Source organism: Meleagris gallopavo, chromosome 1 (assembly GCF_000146605.3).
Source record: "Meleagris gallopavo isolate NT-WF06-2002-E0010 breed Aviagen turkey brand Nicholas breeding stock chromosome 1, Turkey_5.1, whole genome shotgun sequence".
NCBI lineage: Eukaryota > Metazoa > Chordata > Aves > Galliformes > Phasianidae > Meleagris > Meleagris gallopavo.
Genome location: NC_015011.2, coordinates 65,191,618 through 65,210,190, shown reverse-complemented (window position 1 = coordinate 65,210,190; position 18,573 = coordinate 65,191,618).

Below are 18,573 nucleotides of genomic sequence, written 5' to 3'. Positions count from 1 at the left end.
TCACACTCCACATGGGCCTGAAGTGCTGCTGCTACTCACTGGCTGACATACCAGGACTTTCTCAGCCATGCTGAGTATCTGATGACTTCCTCAGAGTAGAACAGCTGTATCAGGAGAGACTAAGAAATATTTTGAATATTGAGAAACATCGCAGGAAGTGAATGCTATTTCTGCACTGTTCTGCCATGGACACTGTGGGGACTGTTGCAGGTGTTTCCTTGATGTAATGCTCCTGCTTTTCTGAATAAGTAGCTTTCTTTGGTCCAGGGAGCTGTGTTACACCACATCTCTGAACATCCTTTTTAAGACTTTTGGTGATCGCTACATTCAGACCACTGCTGATTTCACAAGATCTACTTCAACTGATCCTTCCATTCCTCCCACAGTCAAGATGCCACATAGCATGGCTGTCTCTCTACTAAGCAGTTGCCACTCTCCATCTCAGCTCTGACTGCATTTCCCCCACTGCAAAAGTTATTCTCATATCTTATGAGGTCTAAAGTTTTTCAAGTGCTGAGAGTATTTTTCAAACAAGAAGTAGAACATAATTAAGATTAATTTCTTCAGAACAGTAAGATTCAGAAGTGTGTAATAACAGAGGCCTTTTAAGAAAAGATGTTTTGCTAAAAACCTATGGGTATCACATAGTGATAGGAAGTTCTTGTGGAAATATTTTCATCTCAATATTTCTCATTTCATGTTTTTCTGCTATGTTTTTTGAAAAAAAATAATGCTACCCTACTAAGGCTTGTCCTTAAGAGGATCGATTTTCTTTTTGAAATATTATTTTTAATATCCCAAAGAAAAAGTAGTCCTACTACTTACAGCAGTCCTACTGTAAAGTCCTAATGTAAAAAAAAAATTAAATATTAATTATGGCACACCAGTAATGCTGTAGGAAGTAGTAGGATCTTTAAAATTCATATACCAAAACGAATTTAAGTAACATTACAAATATGATGCTGAACTAAATGTGGTAAATTATAATCCATACATTTCTTTTTCCCTTTTATCTACTATTATAACAACTATTTTTTTAAAAAAGTTATTATTCCTATGAAAAAATCTGAAATTTCTACACTACTCATACAGTATAAAGACCTTTTGGTCTTTGTAGAGCCACTGCTATTTCCAAATAATGTATCCTGATACACTACGTGCCTTACTTGGACAGTTTAGATCAGCTCCATTTCATTTATAATCTGTCTAACAGTTGTTTGCAGAAGCATCCATAGCTGATATTTCTCCAGCAACAAATACAACTGAATTCAAATCTCGTATATTCGTAAGTTAGGAATTTCTTGAGTTTAAACTTCCAGTCTTTACTGGCTACATGAGGAAGGGAGAAGTTAAAACAAATATCTTCATACACTTTGATTTGGAGAAGGGGGCCAATAGATGTAGATTGAGAAAGTTCTAGCTATTGATGAGTGTTATGTTCTTTGGGAATGGCTGAAGACTGTGGGAATTGTGTAAAAACCAAAATGACAGTGGTAGTTTGCTACTCAGCAAGGTCTAAAATCTCCAAGTTCTGTATTTTCAAAGCATCAAATGGCGTATCTATGTACATGGGTGCGTACTTAGATGTGTAGTAAATGTCCTGTGCAAGGACATCTTTTCTATCATCAACAATTCTGCTTCCTGTTCACAATGTGAGATTCTAACATTTCCAAAGGACAGCTCTGTAGAAAAGGATTTGATTTGTTTGTTTGGTTGGATGGTCAGTTGGTTTGTGTATGTGTGTGTTGTTGTTTTTTGAAAAAGGGCCTACTAAGAAACATCCTTGATCAAGGAGCAGTGCATAGTTGTTTAGGAATTTCCTGTTCATACCTTAAAGGGATAATTCAAGGAAGCTTTAGAGAAAAAAAGAAAAAAAAAAGTTTATTGGTATGGAAAAATGAACAGCCTAGGCAAATAACTGGAAGAAAGACTTGTGTATCACCAGAATGATAAACACTGCCTGTGTAATTCACTTCACTTGTGGAGAATGTCTGCTTTGACAGGGTCATTAACAGGTGGATAAAACAGGCAAGTAGAAGTATAACAACACTTTCTGCTTTCATCTAATTTAGAGTTTTCAATCTTTCTTGCTGTTGAATTCTAAAGCCTTCCAAGAGAATTCGTATGCCAAACATAAGCCCACCTATCAACACAAATGTTTTTGTTTGTTTCTTTGTTTCTTTGTTTGGACCTTTGAGTGGACCTGAAAAAGTTAGAGACACCTAGGAGTATAGGAATCAGTGTAGAAAACAGCTGATATGAAACTTTGTTTCAGTAGCAGCTGAAAGCCCATTGCATGGAATACAAATCTTTCAGCAAAAATAAGATAGAGGATCATACTAAGAGCAAGTCATGTATGAGCAAAAGGTATGAAAACAATAGTAGGGCATTTGTTGGCTTTTAACTGTTCAGACAGTGGAAAATCTTTGTACACTCCTAATACATCATTCCTACCACAGAAGGAGCACTAAGTGCCATTCACATAAAAGAAGTATATTCCAAAGAATAGTTAGAGCTCTTTGCCCTGCCTTTTATTCCTGCACTAGAGATATTGTCTATCCCAAGTAAAACCATTTCTGCTCTAATAAATACCTCTGTTTAATGAATAGTATGTAGGAGAAGATTCCATAATGTAAAAGACTGATTAGACCAGCTATAAAACTTCTGAATAGTTTCAGAGTGATGTTGTATAACATTTTTTTTAGTTCAACTGCTAGCTGATGATGCATTTTTTTCTGTGGGAGGTACCTATTTTCCTTTTACTGTGCTTCTTTCTCACATGAACAGTGTGGACTTCATATATACCAGCATGCTTGTGAATACTGTACAGAAAAGAACTTCCTTGTTCTCTCTGAGAAATTTTCCTCTGCCTTTGCAAAAGCTTAGGGCTAGTATCTAAATCCAGAGAGAGGGATGAAGCACCAGTGTCTTAGGGAGTACCGTGGTGATGCTGGGCCAGATGTTTTGCAGAGGAAAATCTCATAGCTTTGCTGACATCTAAAGAAGCAGTGGAGCATGTGCCTCTGCCTGGGCTCAGGGCAGGTTCAGTCCTTACAAAGCTGTGGAGAAGGGAAGTGAGAATAAAGCTACAGAACCAAGCAGTACAAAACTATTAATGTCCAAAGGAAGGCTACAAAGACTATGAAGCGTCTAGAGGGCAAGACATATGAGAAGTGTCTGAGATCCCTTGGGCCCAGAGCAGAGGAGCTGAGGGGAGGCCTGATGGCAGCTGCAGCTCCTCACAGGGAGCGGAGGGGCAGCGCTGAGCTCTGCTCTGTGTGACAGCGACAGGGCCCGAGGGAACGGCATGGAGCTGTGTCAGGGGAGGGGCTGTTGAGGGTAAGGGATCGGTTCTTCACTGCAGGGTGGTGGATGTGAAACTGGCTCCCCAGGGCAGTGGACACAACCCCCAAGCAGTTGGTATTTAAGGAGTGTTTGGACAACGCTCTCAGCTGCTTGGATTTTGAATGGTCCTGTGTGGAGCCAGCAGTTGAACTCAATGAGCCGTGTGAATCTCTTCCATGTGACTCTTAACATTAGCCCGTGGAATAATTTGTTGTTTCAGGTTTGGTGAATGCCTCTGCCTCACAGGGTTTAAATTTCCCAATGAGCATCTGAGAGAATGCACATAGCTAACTAATATCTTTGCCTGAGGCAACCCAGCAGCAGTGCATCTTATCTACCAAAGTCAGAGAAAGGAAATGCCCATCTCTCTTCTTCAGATCATCTTCCAGCAGCCTCAACCTAGGGCAAGATCATCAATGTACATTTTACAGTCACACAGTATAGGACAGTTCCTGCCCCAATTGGACTATCAGATGAACATACAGGCACAAAGAGCCATGCAAAAAGGTGTTACTCTACCTGTTCAGGCTCCTGCAAGTACCCTCTGCTACCCAGAGTGCAGTAATGCATGAAGTACCCTCAAACTATTGGGAAACTCGGATATGCTTTTTTTAGGGGGGCACATTTTCAGTATTAAGACTGACCAGTTTTCTGGTTAGAGAACTGAAGTGCCCACTACTCTTAAGAGTACATCATCTACCCAATCAGAGGCAATCCAAGTGCCTCTGTCCCACTATGCACCTCAGAAGATTTGGAAAGACCCATCACAGAGAGTGGAAAAGCACTTCATGATGAGCTGATGATTCATTCTCAGGATTTTCTGAGAAGTCTAGTAACAGGAGAACAAAATGTCTTTTTTTTTACTCTGATGATTCAGTTCAATCCAATTCAGGTCAGTCTGCTAATTCATTTTATGAAAGCCATCAGATTGTGTGATAGGATGCCAGGTTGGCTGAAGACTTCATATGAATCTGTCAAGACCTTTTCTTTCATAGGGAGCTCCTCAAAGGGGACCTAAGCATTCAGATTTGGAAAGAGTCAGTCTTTATTAGACCAAAAACTTATTTGTCAACTCTTAAAGTTCAGAAAATGTCTAATGACTAGTTAAGATAGGAGCAGTTAAAAGGGGTTATGAATGAATCTGCCCCTGCCCATTGCTTCTTAGAGAAAGACCAGCCATCACTCTCACTCTGTATTTTGGAATTTCCTTTGGAGTAGCAGCTATCTGAAGAGTCCCCTCAGCTCTCAAAGAAATTTGCTTTTATGTCAGCACAGGGGTCTGGACTGAAGCATTCTCACTGCTTCTCAGCAGTCTCTCAGTTCCTTGCTGTGCTGCAAATTACCGCCTTGCTAAAGGTTTGCTGCTGCTTCCTCTGATCCACATTGTAATATGGATGTCTCTCCCTTAGGCAGATGCAATTTCTTCCTAAGAGAAAGAGCATGACTTCTTCTAAATGCTTCTTCACTCAGCTTTCTTCTTACAGGAAGATAATCTATGAAGACAGGGCAAACCAAATAGGTCCTGTCTGCCACCACTGCTTGCTAGCAGTTGGCAATTAATATTTATTGCTCAGAGCTGTATTAGGTGATCCATTCTCTAGCCATTGCTTCTTGTAGTGATGCAGGCACCCTTGCACAAGTTCCTGCTCACAGGACTGATACTGATGGACTTGCTTCCCAGCTTCATTGGTAGGCAGAGGCTGGAGGCTGCGTGTGGTGAGGAATCAGCCCTCAAGTCTGCAGGGCAGGAACAGCTGATATGCTGGAGATTAAGATAAAGAGAGACGATGCCATTAGATCCTCCCACAAGCTAGACTTCAGTGAATATGAACAGGAAGTTTCAGCAAGCAAAATTTGGAAAGAGGACATTTCTAAAGAAAGCCACTTGCTCTGTCAGAATTTTGGGGGTGGTGGGTGTGATATTCATAGTGTTGAGACACTGAATTTGTAAAAAGTTTGAGAGGATGCTTTAGACAAGAAACTCCAGCAAATATCTGTTGCAAGCAGACTCCTTGTCAGATCTGATTGAAGCTATCAAAGAAATCAACTTTAACATGTTAGTGAGTTTTCTGGGAGAGTGATGTAAAACCAAAGATGTGTTTAAAAGAAAAGGAACACAGGATTTACTCTGTCAAAATGAGTTTTTATATCATGCTGGGCATCAGAGAAGGATGCAGAATCAAATACCAGCACAGTTCTCATCACCATATCTTCCCATTGTAGTTGTGTAAGTTCATGGTCAGTGTGTGTTATGCTGCCAAAGTAACTGCCAACAAAAGCTTGATGACAAAGATAAGAAGAGGCTCTTCCTTGTTCTGCCTATTGTTCGAGATTCTATTTCTTCCAAGCCCAATGCTGTCATCTTTTTTTTTTACCTATTCTGTAGCTGGATACAAGGAAATTATTTACACCTAAAAGCCACATCTGCTCCAGGACTTGATTACAGTGAGATGATCCCTAGAGCACCACCATATAACTGCAAAGTGGCTACAAGTTGTTCCATACACACTGTGCTGTGTTACAGAAAAGCAGTGCTGAACAGGGCTGTCAGGAGTTCTCACATCTCCTCTCTCCTCAGAAAACGCCGCTATCCACCAGTAAATCCTGCTCATCAAGAGTCCATGTTGCCAAAGAGAGAGGGTTCTTGCTCAGCCCCAGCAGTGAGACTTCTGCAAGGTACTCTTACAGCAGGACCTTCAGACCTGGCTCGCAGGAGTTTTGAAGAAAGGTACCTTCCTTGGCCTGTTAGCAAGCACAGTTGGACTGGTACCCTGATGTTTGATGTCAGTCTGAGCTAACTGATGGCTCCTTCTGCCATCCACAAGAACAGCTTTATCAGGGGGTTGGAACTAAATAGTTTCTAAGGTCTCTTCTAACCCAATTGTTGTACGATTATACCAATGCTGTAGTCCAGGCAAAGTCAGCAAGGCCTGAAGAGCAAGACCCCTAGGGCACAGATTGGTGATAAATGACTGCTGCCTCAAGACAGAGGCTGGGTTTCCTTGCTGGGAAGATTCTTTATACTGCAGTAGCACCTCCACATGGAATCAGTTCTCAGAGTTCTCCTGCTCTAACATGTTATTAACACAGGCAACTAACTCCCAGTCCAGCCAAAGTGCTGGGACTCTCCTCCTCTTGCTTCTACTTATTCCTGTTTCATCCATTTTGTCTCCTATGGTTGTTCTGCTTTCCAACAGGGCAGCTTATGATAAATTACATGCAACTGTCTGCAGGCCTGGAATGTAAAAACCTTACGACTAATTGAAAATAACCTATGCCAGGAACAGGGCACACCCAAGGCTCAGGGAGGTAATGGACTTTCCTAAGTTCCACCCATTATGCTCTTCCAGCATTTCTGCCCAACAACACTAAATGAATTAAGAAAGCTTCAAGGAAAAAAAAAAATAAAAATCAGCAGGGCAAAACCAGCCACAGAAAACTATTCCTCGCTCAGCAAAAAAAGAAAAGGAAAGTGAGTAAAACAATGTGAACGATTTATACCACTCCTCTTAAACAGCTTTTCAAAAGGCGGTGTGTGGGCACACCACAATTATTCATTTTTAAGCTGTATCTCACCACTGTTATGAAGTGGATTCTGCAAACTTGCTTTCTGAAGCACTATGGGACCGAACTGTGACATCCTCTCTAGCCCTGCATTTGAGAGAGGGAGGGAGTTTTCTCCAAAGAGCCTGTCTGAGAAGAAAATTGTTTCTATCCCATCTAGCTGAAACAACAAGCTGCAGGCACTGACTGCGAAAATGCCAGCCTCATCTCTCTCCATCAAATTCAGTTGTATTTTTCAATATGAAAATACAAAAGGTGACTGTAAGATATAGGAATACAAGGTGAAGTTCATACTTTAAGAACTACCACAGCCTACCATACACCTAAGAATCATAGCACTGTGGAATAATAAGAAAAACATGGCCTTGAATAGATATAATAAAAAAAGCTTGCCATAGTTGATATAGTATCACAGAGGTACAATTAAACATGTGTGCAAGAGCCTGGAAAATAGAGAGCTCAGTTCTCAGTAAAATACCTAGAAGAGAATATATGAATCCTTTAGAGCCCCTCTCCAGTCTGGATCAGTGATCAGTAGTCCCAGTATAAATAAAACTATTTTATTTTTCCTTGAACCACATGGGCAGTAGGTCACAATACATATTATGTGAAGGGTTCTGAATATTACCTTTTCCTCCGTAGTCTTGGATATCACACATGGGTCTCTGCTTCATAATCTGGTCTTTCAGTAAGCACCCTCTAATGAGCTCCTCTGCTAACACAGTGCAGTTTTCAAGCTTACATGAAAGAACTGATCAGATTCTTACATTTTTTCGTGAGCTTTAACTGATGTTTTGCTTAATTAGAGCATTCTTTCATTTTTGATTTTTTTTTTTTCAAATGTCAAAGCTGGTTGCTTCAAAGGATCATTTCAATCACCCCTGCAGGAAGAGAGAAAATTGCTTAGAAAGATTAAAGAGTGCAAGAGAGGGAGGTGCAGACAGAGACAGAGTGCAGAACAGAATATCTATCGAAAGCCTGATCCTACTCCCACTACAGTGAATCTGCAGAGAAAGCAGAGAGATCAAATATAATTTTTGCATCTAAGACACATTCATGACAATGTACCAGAATAGTAAATGCAACTTTTGTGACATTTGTGAGAAACATTTTTGCTGAAGCTCACAAGAACAGCTCCAGGAAAGCCGTTGTTAATCCTGCATTCTTGGTTCCTTTCTTCTTCCATCCAGCAATTCAAATTAAGTGGGATAGGTCTTAAATTGCAGTACCTTTTTTCCTCCCAAATACACACCACAAGTGTTAAGCCTTGGTGATGGAAATGTATTTGACATATTTCTGTAATGTTTTCATTCTCTGAAATCACCTCAGTGTTTCTTCTGCAGATCATACCAACAAACAGAAATGTGTAGATGTAGAATTCAGAAGAGTGCAGTCTGGTTGCATTATGCATGTCTAATATATCCATCTCATTTCATTCGAGGCCACAGTGATATGCCTATATATTTTAACAAGCAAAGCTGAGGAAATGATGCTTCAAAGGATCTGTAAATACAGAACCATTCACTTCAGTGCATAGAAATAGGAATATCTTTACATAGCATTGCAGCATGCCACACAGATGTATTCTGAGGGGAAAAAAACACACCACCCTCTTCAGGCATTCAGCTTCACCATTGCTCAGAATATGACAGGAGCTTATACTGCCTATGTAGCCAATGAATAATGAAGGCTACTTTTCCTGGTGGGAGGAAGGGATGAACAAAATTGCTGAGATTTAATGCCAGAAGCAGCCGACTTGATTTGGTTTTCCCTGATGTATTCAGCTAAAGTTCTGTGAAGGACCAGGATCTTTTTAGGCACTAAACAGAGACAACAGACATTTCTCAGTTTTTGGAGGAAGAGCTTATCTCTTTTTTAAAGATGTTCTTAGAATCTACACTTTATCAAACACAAATAAATCCAAGAATAAATCTAGGATCTTTCTGGCCCAAGCCTGGCATTATCAAAATAGATAAAGAATCTAAAAATCATTCAGTGGGAAAAAATGAAAAACTTCAAAGATCATTCTCTTCAATCTCCCTTTCCAAGATAGATTACTTGAAAAGCTAGAAAAGGTATAAGGATGAAATGGATGATTTGGGAATTCGAAAGTCTGCCTTCCTTCCATCATGCAGGATAAACATGTAAGGAGAACTGATAATGAGATCCTAAGATGCTCTGTATAGAATATATTTTGATATTAGGTGGATAATACGGATAACTAAATTAGTAGCAGAGTACTACAAGATGTGCTGACTGGAAGTTTGGAAAGTCAAACCCAGATGAAAGACATGTCTTTTGAAGTATCATGCCATTAAAATGATGAGTAATGAAGACAATACTGCATGTCCCAAATTCTCACTCCATAACAACCTGAACACTTCATCTCCAAACTGATAATGGAGATGTTACTTGTCTGGTTTATGTTAAACTTTTTGTATTGATGTATTAGGTATCTGCAAACATGTACATTCAGTCATGTACACAGAATTGTTACAAATGAATGTCACAAAAAAGACTGCTTTTCTTGATTCTTTAGCCAAGAAATGTAAGGCAAAGTAATTAATCCAGCTAAAATCTTTGTCTCAGCTTCCCCACTAATTCATGTGTTCTTCAGTGTGGACCCAGGTTCTCTGGATAGCAAGGGTCCTCCTGCTCAATTTCTTGTGAACCTTCAACTGTTCTTTTGTTTCACCTTTGTACTCCTGCTCACTCAGCAAGGTGACAGGCAAGAGTTGCAACTCAGGAAATTTTTTTGCAATTCAATTTATTGCTAATCAACTTCTGCTTTAGTAATGACTCTCCACCCTCCAAGCTCAACTTAAACACCTCTCTTCTACCCCAGCTTCCCTAATTTTCACGGTAGGTCATACTCAGTCCATCCCAATTCCCTTGTTGAGTTGTTGCACAGATCTGGAGGTTTGGGTTACACACTTAACATTTCCTTTGTGCCACATATCTCCTTTACTCATCTTCCTCTGCTCCAGTATGAGTCGTACACAGCCACTGAGCCCTCGTGGACATCATAGCCCTCATGGGGATCTCCATCACTATGGAGGTGCCCCTGCTATTATAAACTCATTATAAACTCTCTATAAATATTTTGATGATATTTGCATTTTCTTTCTCCACTCTTTGTCTCTAGGAAACTGTCTGTAGCAATTAACATCTTCACAGCTTGAATTTACTGCACATCCCACTCTCCCCTTGACCCTGCAAACCATCATATCAAACCAGTCTTTATCCACTGAAATTCAACCCCTTGCCTCTGCAAATGCGTATATGAGCAATCTGAACCCTTGTCCTTTGCACACTCTACCCATTGCTCCTGACAGATAGATCATGGGGGTTTTCATAATCTGAACACCTCGTGCAAACATCTCATCTCATCTCTGCAAGGTATCCAAACAAGAGCATAATACCAGTTTAAGATATATATTTTTCATGCTAAAATGTAGTGAAAAATCATTACAGACAAAGATTAACACCACCACTGTAGGTACTCATAAGTTTCTAAGGTCATCAAGGCTTTATCCAGACCCCAAACTATTGGTGGACACTTCTCCTAAGCATGAGGCTTTCCCCATTTGGGGAGTAAAGCAATGCAGGGCACAGCACTCTTGGAGCTTGCTCTATGTCCTGTAACATTAACTGAACTCTGACCTTTCCACAGGGCCTGCAGACCCTTAACCCTCACCACTCAAACTCTGAGGGACTTTTTCTCCCACTCCATGATATTCATACCCTACTCCTCTTTCTTCAGAAACTTACAATAGTCCCTTCATATGAACTAAAAAAAAAGTAAAAATTGTTAAATATTTGCTTGCATTTCCAATTCAAACCAAAAAAAGAGTGACAGTGAAGTTATGGTGCTCTATTTTATTTCTCATTATTCACTATCCTAGGGTATGTCTCATTTGACATGCTTTCTGCAAGACGTGCACAATTAGTTAACATTTGAGTTAAACCAAGAGGGATGCTGCAGACAAAGCTTTGTAGAAGGCTATCCAGACAAAGCAATTAGATTTAATTAGGCTTACGGTGGGGGTTGGGGGGGGGGGGGAAGGAATGAGGGAATGTATGCACCACAAACAACTACACAACTACACATGCAAGAAATAGAACAGTAATATGAAAAGAAAAAAATACAGAAAATCAAGCATGTTTAGAAAATGAATAGGAAATGCAGGGAGGGAAGGAGTGACCAGGGCAGGCCTGGAGTCTTCTCTAGCAGAACAGTACAGAGAGGACAGGCTCATTCAGAAATATTCTAAGGGCAAATTAGAGCCTAGTATTACACAGAAGCAATATCTTTAGCTGTTCAGTGAATTTTGGGCACTGGCTAAAGACATAAACTCCTGACTGGGATTAACAACACATGGCTAATCGCTACTTCTTTTTGGCCTGAGAAAGCATTGCACTGAACGTACAGGACAGTTTTGTAAAGTTTCCCCCTCCACTTTCCATCTGCTAGTCTGAAGATAAAATGCATTTCACAAGCTATCTAAAATTGCACAGGAGAAGTGGCTGTGTATTATCTAAGCAGTAGCTGTGAACTTTTTAAAAACAGCAAGGCATCCTTGAAACAATTTCTCACTGCAAAACTTAGGCTATTTTTTGTGGCCGTAAGACCTGAAACCATTAACAGCCAGAGCAGATAGTCTAATGATATTTAAGTGAACTAAACATTATTGGCTCCACAGTTAGCTGCATTTGTTTCCGTTAAGAAAATAGACAAGTAATCAGTGGGGGCAATGGGTCTCATAAATCATTTTCTGGAAAAACCTACACAGCTGAAAACACAACGCACCAGAGGAAATGCCAACAAAGGCATTCCTCCTAACAAAACACGGCTGAGAGAGTGCAGAAATACTCCTCTGTGCATCTCTACTTGGCATGCACATATGGCAAATGAAAATCCAAGTTTTTGCCATGTATTCCAGTTCTATACTTACGCTAGCATTCTGCTTTCTTCCTTTATTTATAGGCTTTCTAAGGCAGCCTTTTTTGAAGTGTGTCTTTTACAGAGATTTGCAGAGGAAAGGTTCACTATATTTTTAGATACGTACATTACTTCGTGCAGGGCTCCTCTATACCCTCAGTCAATGCATTCTTCATCTGAGCTGCTTTTCATTGGACTAGGTAAAAGCCAAGCACAGAAAACCTATGAAGAAATGCAGTCATGACTGGGAACACTGACTTTGATCTACTTGCATTGTTTGTCCTCAAGGAATACTTGAATGACCTAAGAATATACCTACCTATCTGAACAGAGGCAAGTTTGAAGAGTGAAATCAATGAATCTAGATTGTAATCTAGCTGATAAAATACTTTGAAGAGTTGCAGAAGAAGATTGCTTTCTACAGTATGGAAAAATTATTTTGTTTTCTGCTTGGAATGAAATCCCTCTGAGTACTCATAGTGATTTATCCATATACATTTCATATAATGAGCCTTCCATAAAATGATATATATTTTACACATCCTTTCTATTTTTGTCTACTTGTAACTTGGACTTTAGATCGCATCCTAGAAACAACTATGACAAGTAATTAAGTGAGTTACATTAATCACTTTTTATTAACTGTTTTTCCTTTTCTTAGTCTCCCATTCAAGTTCTTGGGAGCAACTCAGAACTGCCTTTAAATCTATAAAAAAAATTAATAATATTGGACTTAGGATGTATTTTAATATTATTCACAACTTTGTCTAGCTGCAGCTGCTTATGTCTTTGTTCTCCCTTGACTGGACTCTTCCACTATTTCCATTACATCAAATACAGATATTTTCTTGCCATATGTTTAATCAGGTTACTTTGAAGAAAAAAAAGAAAACTCAATGTTTTATTTATTTAATTAGTAGGTGAGTAAGGTCAACTACCAGTGAGACTGCAGACCATGTCCTTGGCAGACAGACTGATGGGGACCAGGCTGCCTTTCTCTTCAGCAGATCAAAAGTCATGTCCCAAGATGTTCTGTGCAATCATAACCATGGTTATCCAGGGGAATAATGGAAGTTGTTGTGCACCATTTCTCTTTTATTCCTGTGAAAGAATAATATTTCTACCTGGAATTTACATTTGGTGTAAACAGGCAATAACTGAGCCATAAGCTGCAGAAGCTATTTGCTGAGTAGTTATTGGGTGAGAAACAGCAGGCTTTCAATCTATTTCCAATTATAAACTGACGATATCTAGTATGTCTTGCCTTATTTAAAACAGAGCAGTGATCATGCTATTAGTTTTCAATGACACCTGAATGATGATCATGAAATGAAAGCAGTGAGTAAACTAGACTGGAACAATTATAATCAACAAAGAAATAAAATAATTTCAAGTGAAGTGTAAGGGCACAGCTAAGGCATGGATCTGTCATGTAAAGTGCCTACATTTTAAAAGGGAACAGCCATAGCATGCTGTATGACATTGCAATGATGAGAAAGATCACATAAATATTACAGTGCAATAAAGTAGAGATTTAACTGCTGAGTAACAGTAACACAATCTCGCAGTATGCCAAAGAAAATAAGTTTTAAGAATTGAGGACTTCAATTTAGCACGGGCCAAGGGAATAGGAATACCCTTATGCATATACTAATACTGTGTGTATTCTGAAGTCTTTGTTGAACTGCAACCCGTGACTGAAACCTGTATTCATTAAGCTACAGCACACCAGCAAACATACATATGAGGACCACAACTTTCATAAATAACCATTAAATACTCATTTTTGGGCCACAAATCATGGTTATAATGATTCATATTGATAATTACATTTCTTTTCAATTCATCTATAAATTGAAAATAGTCTTGTGTCTATTTGGAAGAGATGCATTCAAAATGAAGTGCTGCATCTGTTTTATGAGTGATTAACATGTAATGAATGCAGTTTATTTTTTATTAAAAGAACTAACTTTCTCTAATTGCCTTTTTGTCTTTAGATAGCTCTCTCCTACCATATCAGGACAGGCTGGAAATCTCTGTAAGCACAGAGACACTTAGACACATATCCACCTGACAAGTGCCTTATAATTAACTAGTTTGTGATAGGCATTAATTCACTTATAGCAGATCATTGTTTTATTTGCTCTGGAAGATTTTCAGCTGCACAAAATCAGAGTTCTGAAGAATGCAAAGACCGAAATTCCTACATTTTTGAATGGGTGGATTGTCTGCACTGCACAGAATAACAATACTGCATTGTAAGGAAAGTATTCATGGGACATGGTAAGGGATGAATAGCGCAGCAGTACACCTGTGACTGAATCAACTACATCAGATTATCACTGACAGATCTTTCCCAAGTCTGTACCCACACAGAGGAGTTATCTGTGAATATCAGCTCTGCTAGAAACATCTTGGCAATATGAGAGTCTGTAGAATACATACAAATTTATCGGATGGCAAATGTGATGCATTGCATTTTGACAAGTGATAGGTACCTCTGAGAATCTAAATTCCCATTTTTACCTCAGCTATTTTCCAGTTTCTGGGTGCTATGTGAAGATGATTAGGTTGTGGATAAAAGTCTTAGATGATGTGGGACATAGCCCTCTGCTGAAGATGTATGTTGCTTCCAAGTATGTAAAGGAACAGTGGACTAAAAATATTTAACCCACCTCTGTTTACATAGAACAAAGATGTTGGAAAGAACTGAAATTTCGGGGACAGGCTCAGTAAGCTTCCTAAAACAGAAGGCAAGTGAAACACAATACTGGTGATGAATACCATGAATACAGTGTTATGTGAACAGCAAGAGGTATAATTCAACTCAGTGGAGAAAGTGAGGAACGGAGAAGGCCAAGAGGTAGAAAAAAGGATATCAGTTGTAGACTAAGTAAGGTCTCAAAGTCCTGTGACAAAGCACAGGTCTTAGCAAGACAGTGATTTCACACCACCCTTTTGCTCTATTCAGCACGGCATTGCTGTTACTTCTTTTAACACTCCCTTTTTTCATATACTGTCAGTCACCAAGCAATCCCAGCATTTGGCTGGTTGGAACATTCTGCCTTCCTGAGGATATCTCTGACAGTCATTGGCACTTCCTTCCAAAATTGTCTGGAACAAGCATTCAGCTAAGCATCACATTTTATGTCTGTCACTATTAAGACCGTGCAGCGGCTGCTGTTTTAATTGCTTTCCTCGACTCCCATTGTTTTGCATGTCTACAGCTGACCGCTACCAGACATATGATCCTGTTACTTGCAAAACACAGATGGATTCACTTCATCTTATAAAGCATAAACAGTTACTTGGAAGGTAAAAATGAACAGCAGTGGCAGGAGAAAACAGCTACATTTGTGTGCCTTTGCACAAGAAATGTCATTTGTAGCAATAACATTTGTTCTGACAGAACATATGGAGACTGAAGATAATATCTTTGCCTCGTAGCAACATTAATAACTTTGGTACCCTATAATTACACAGTAAAACACTTAACCAGGATGAACACTTCTGAGTCACCCATATAAGATTTAGTCAGCAATACTCAGCAGAGCTGGATACAGCACAGAAATAGGTGTGGGAAGGGAGCAGGATAAAGCTACAGCAGTGAAAACACCTGATAAATTCATGACTCAGGTGTTCATCCCTTCTATTTTCTAACATGATAGAAAATGTAGGGTGCTCAAGTCTCACCTGGCCACAAGTCAACATTTGCAGAAATCATCAGAGCTCAGTGAATCCTCGCTGTGAAATGACAGCCCTATATAACACTGGGAATCATACAGAATGATTCCCCAAAGCCTTTTCATACGCTAAAGAAGGAATCAGCTGCAGAAAGGCTGTATGGGCTGGTTAGAATATAATGCTATCAGTTGGAGATTTTGTAGGTGACAAGTAGGAGGCTCGGCTTACATTTGCTTCACCTGGCTACCCTTAACACTTTGGACCATTTTTTTCCTATATAAATTATTTAAAAGTTTGTCATAGTCACTGTCAAAATACTTTCCTATATACAAGCTTTTATATTTAAGCTTTTTGCCACCACTTGCCTAGCAGCAGCAGCTGCAGATCAAGCTTTAAAACATCGCTAACAATAGCTCAAGTTTCACTAAGAGAGCTGAAAGAGTTAAAATAAACATTTTAGTTTCAGTGAGCTATTCTGATGTAAACATCATAATTTTGTGTTTTTTTCAAGAGCAAGACCCCTTCAAATTGAAAGAAAGAAAGAAAGAAAGAAAGAAAGAAAGAAAGAAAGAAAGAAAGAAAGAAAGAAAAAAGGAAAAAAGGAAAAAAGGAAAAGACCAAACATGCTTGCACATGCCTACTTCCTTAAGCATAGGTATCCTAGAATGCTCTCCCCTGGCGAGATGGCTTCTGTGACCATTTCACCAGTCACTCCTTTCCCAGTTCCTCCTGTGTATATCACTCTGTGGTTGGAGAATGTCTAGTGTTAGCTGATATCAGGACCTGATCCAAGATGCTACTGATCTGGTGGTCCTCATAATGCTATCCTGTCTCCCCTTGAAACATCACCAGATGCTCCTGGTTTGCTGCTCACGTCTTGTCCTTTCTTGCGCACCTACCTGCTTGAACAAGCCGCTGCTGCTCTGATGACAATTCCTACTATGGAAGCTCTCAGCAAAGAGCAGTTAAAAAAGTCTCTTGCAAGCAGCAGACTCAAAAATAGTTTCCCCCACTTCACAGCTTTCAAAAGACAGCATCTCATTGCCTTCTGTTTGAGGCTGTGATATTTGCATTCTAGTCTGAACCCTATGGCATCAGTGACAGACTCTGAGCAAGAGCTCTGTAAACTAATACAACTAGAAACATCTCTCCCTTCAGGATATAGGCCTGTCTTTGCCAGAAATAATCAAAGAGAGGCCTAAAGGAAGGTGAGCCACAAGCCAAGGAGGGCCTCACAGCCATCAGGAAGAGGCCACATTAGGCAGTATCCATCCCACAGAGGCAGAATCAATCTGAGAAGTCAGTCCAGGGCTAGGATCAGTTTCAGTGATCAACCAGCTGAAGGTCCCAGATTGAGCTAAGAAACCAGGCTGAGATCCTGATCAAGTGTAAAAGCAGCAGTGGAATAGAAGCATATTTCCAACAGTATTCAGTCAGGAACAGCAGTTTAAGCAGGCCTGAGATAAAACAGAGTCCCAGGATTTATGGGTATGAATAGAGGCCCCAGATGAGGCTGCTCAGCATCTATTTATTGGTGCCCTCAAGGCCCTGACAGAGATCCTCTAAAGTGCAATAAAGCCATAAAAGCTATTTGCACCTTGCTGGCAATCCTTCATTTCTCTCTTCCCCCTCTAACCAGAGCACTGCTCAGTTTTGGGCACAGAAAGAAGGCATTCCTTTTTTTTATTTTAGGCTTCTACTGAGAATTGTTGATGCTTTTTTCCTAATCTAACATCCACAGATCTGTGCTCAGCTCTGATCATGTGTTTTAGAAATTACTGATACTGCTCAGCAATGGAGAGGTAACATCATAGAGAGAATCATAGAATCACAGAATCATGGAATGGCCTGGGTTGAAAAAGGCTGCAATAATCATCTAGTTTCAATCCCCCTACTATGTGCAGAGTTGCCAACCACTAGACCAGGCATCCACAACCTCCTTGGGTAACCTGGTTCAGTGTGTCACCACCCTCTGTGTGAAAAAGAGAAAAGAGAAGATGGTCTTGAAAACATTTCCCATGTATTGGTTCCTTCCAACTCAAAAGACTGTGATTCTATGACATGAATTTCCAAAATAGTGATCTCTATGGTACATTATTCTCAGAAAAACTGCAAACTCATTGCCTCTGGGCATGAAGCATAGGAACAGCTGGACCACGCTCAGGATGGCTAGTGGGCACCAACTCCAGTTTCAGCACAATTCTCCTTTGGGTGAGAAGCAGAAGTCTCCTTTCCTTAGGAACAGGTACTGTTCCAGGCCTGGACCTCCATCTGTTACCAGGACTTCTCGGAGAGTACAGTATAATTCAGAACATGGACAAGGTATTTGCATGGACTCCAAATAGAGCCAAAGGCAGCAGCAATCTTGGGTACAGAAGGCAGCATGATCTTCCACACAGTTTTTCAGTATGATTTTACATCGCCCTCACCTAAACGTAGTGTGCAGACTATTGATTAAAGATGCTTTAAAATAAGAGTGCCTTTTCTATTCTTTCTCTAAATTTTCTGCCTTTTCTGTTGCAGGAGAACAGAAAGTGAGCAGTTTTAGGTCATTATCTCCTTCATTCTAAAACATAGCTTCTGCAACATTTTAATTTTTCTTCCCTTATTTCATTCCTTTGTTCCACCTGCATGCTAAGACTGGGAAGGGATATAGGTGAGACAAAAAAGTATACAGAAGAGGGAATATTACAAAAGAGATGAAAGAACATCTTGTATGAAAATGTTTGCAAACTGTGTCAGACACACAAAATGATTTCCTTTCAAAACCTGTAGACTGAAAATGACTTAAAATTAGCCAATCTTTTTTCATTTTGAATTTTTCTACCAATTCTGTTATCAATGTTTCCAGGGACACGTTTGTGTAATAATTACCTTTCAGGCGACAAAAGCTTCAAAGAGACAGCATAGCCTGAAGCAGGAGACTTCCAGGAAGACAACCAAGACAGGTAGATAACATGCTCTGGTTCTTATGTACTCAGCTGTCAATTGTAATAAACAACTTTCAGATCAAATTTCACAGGATGTGATATACAGTA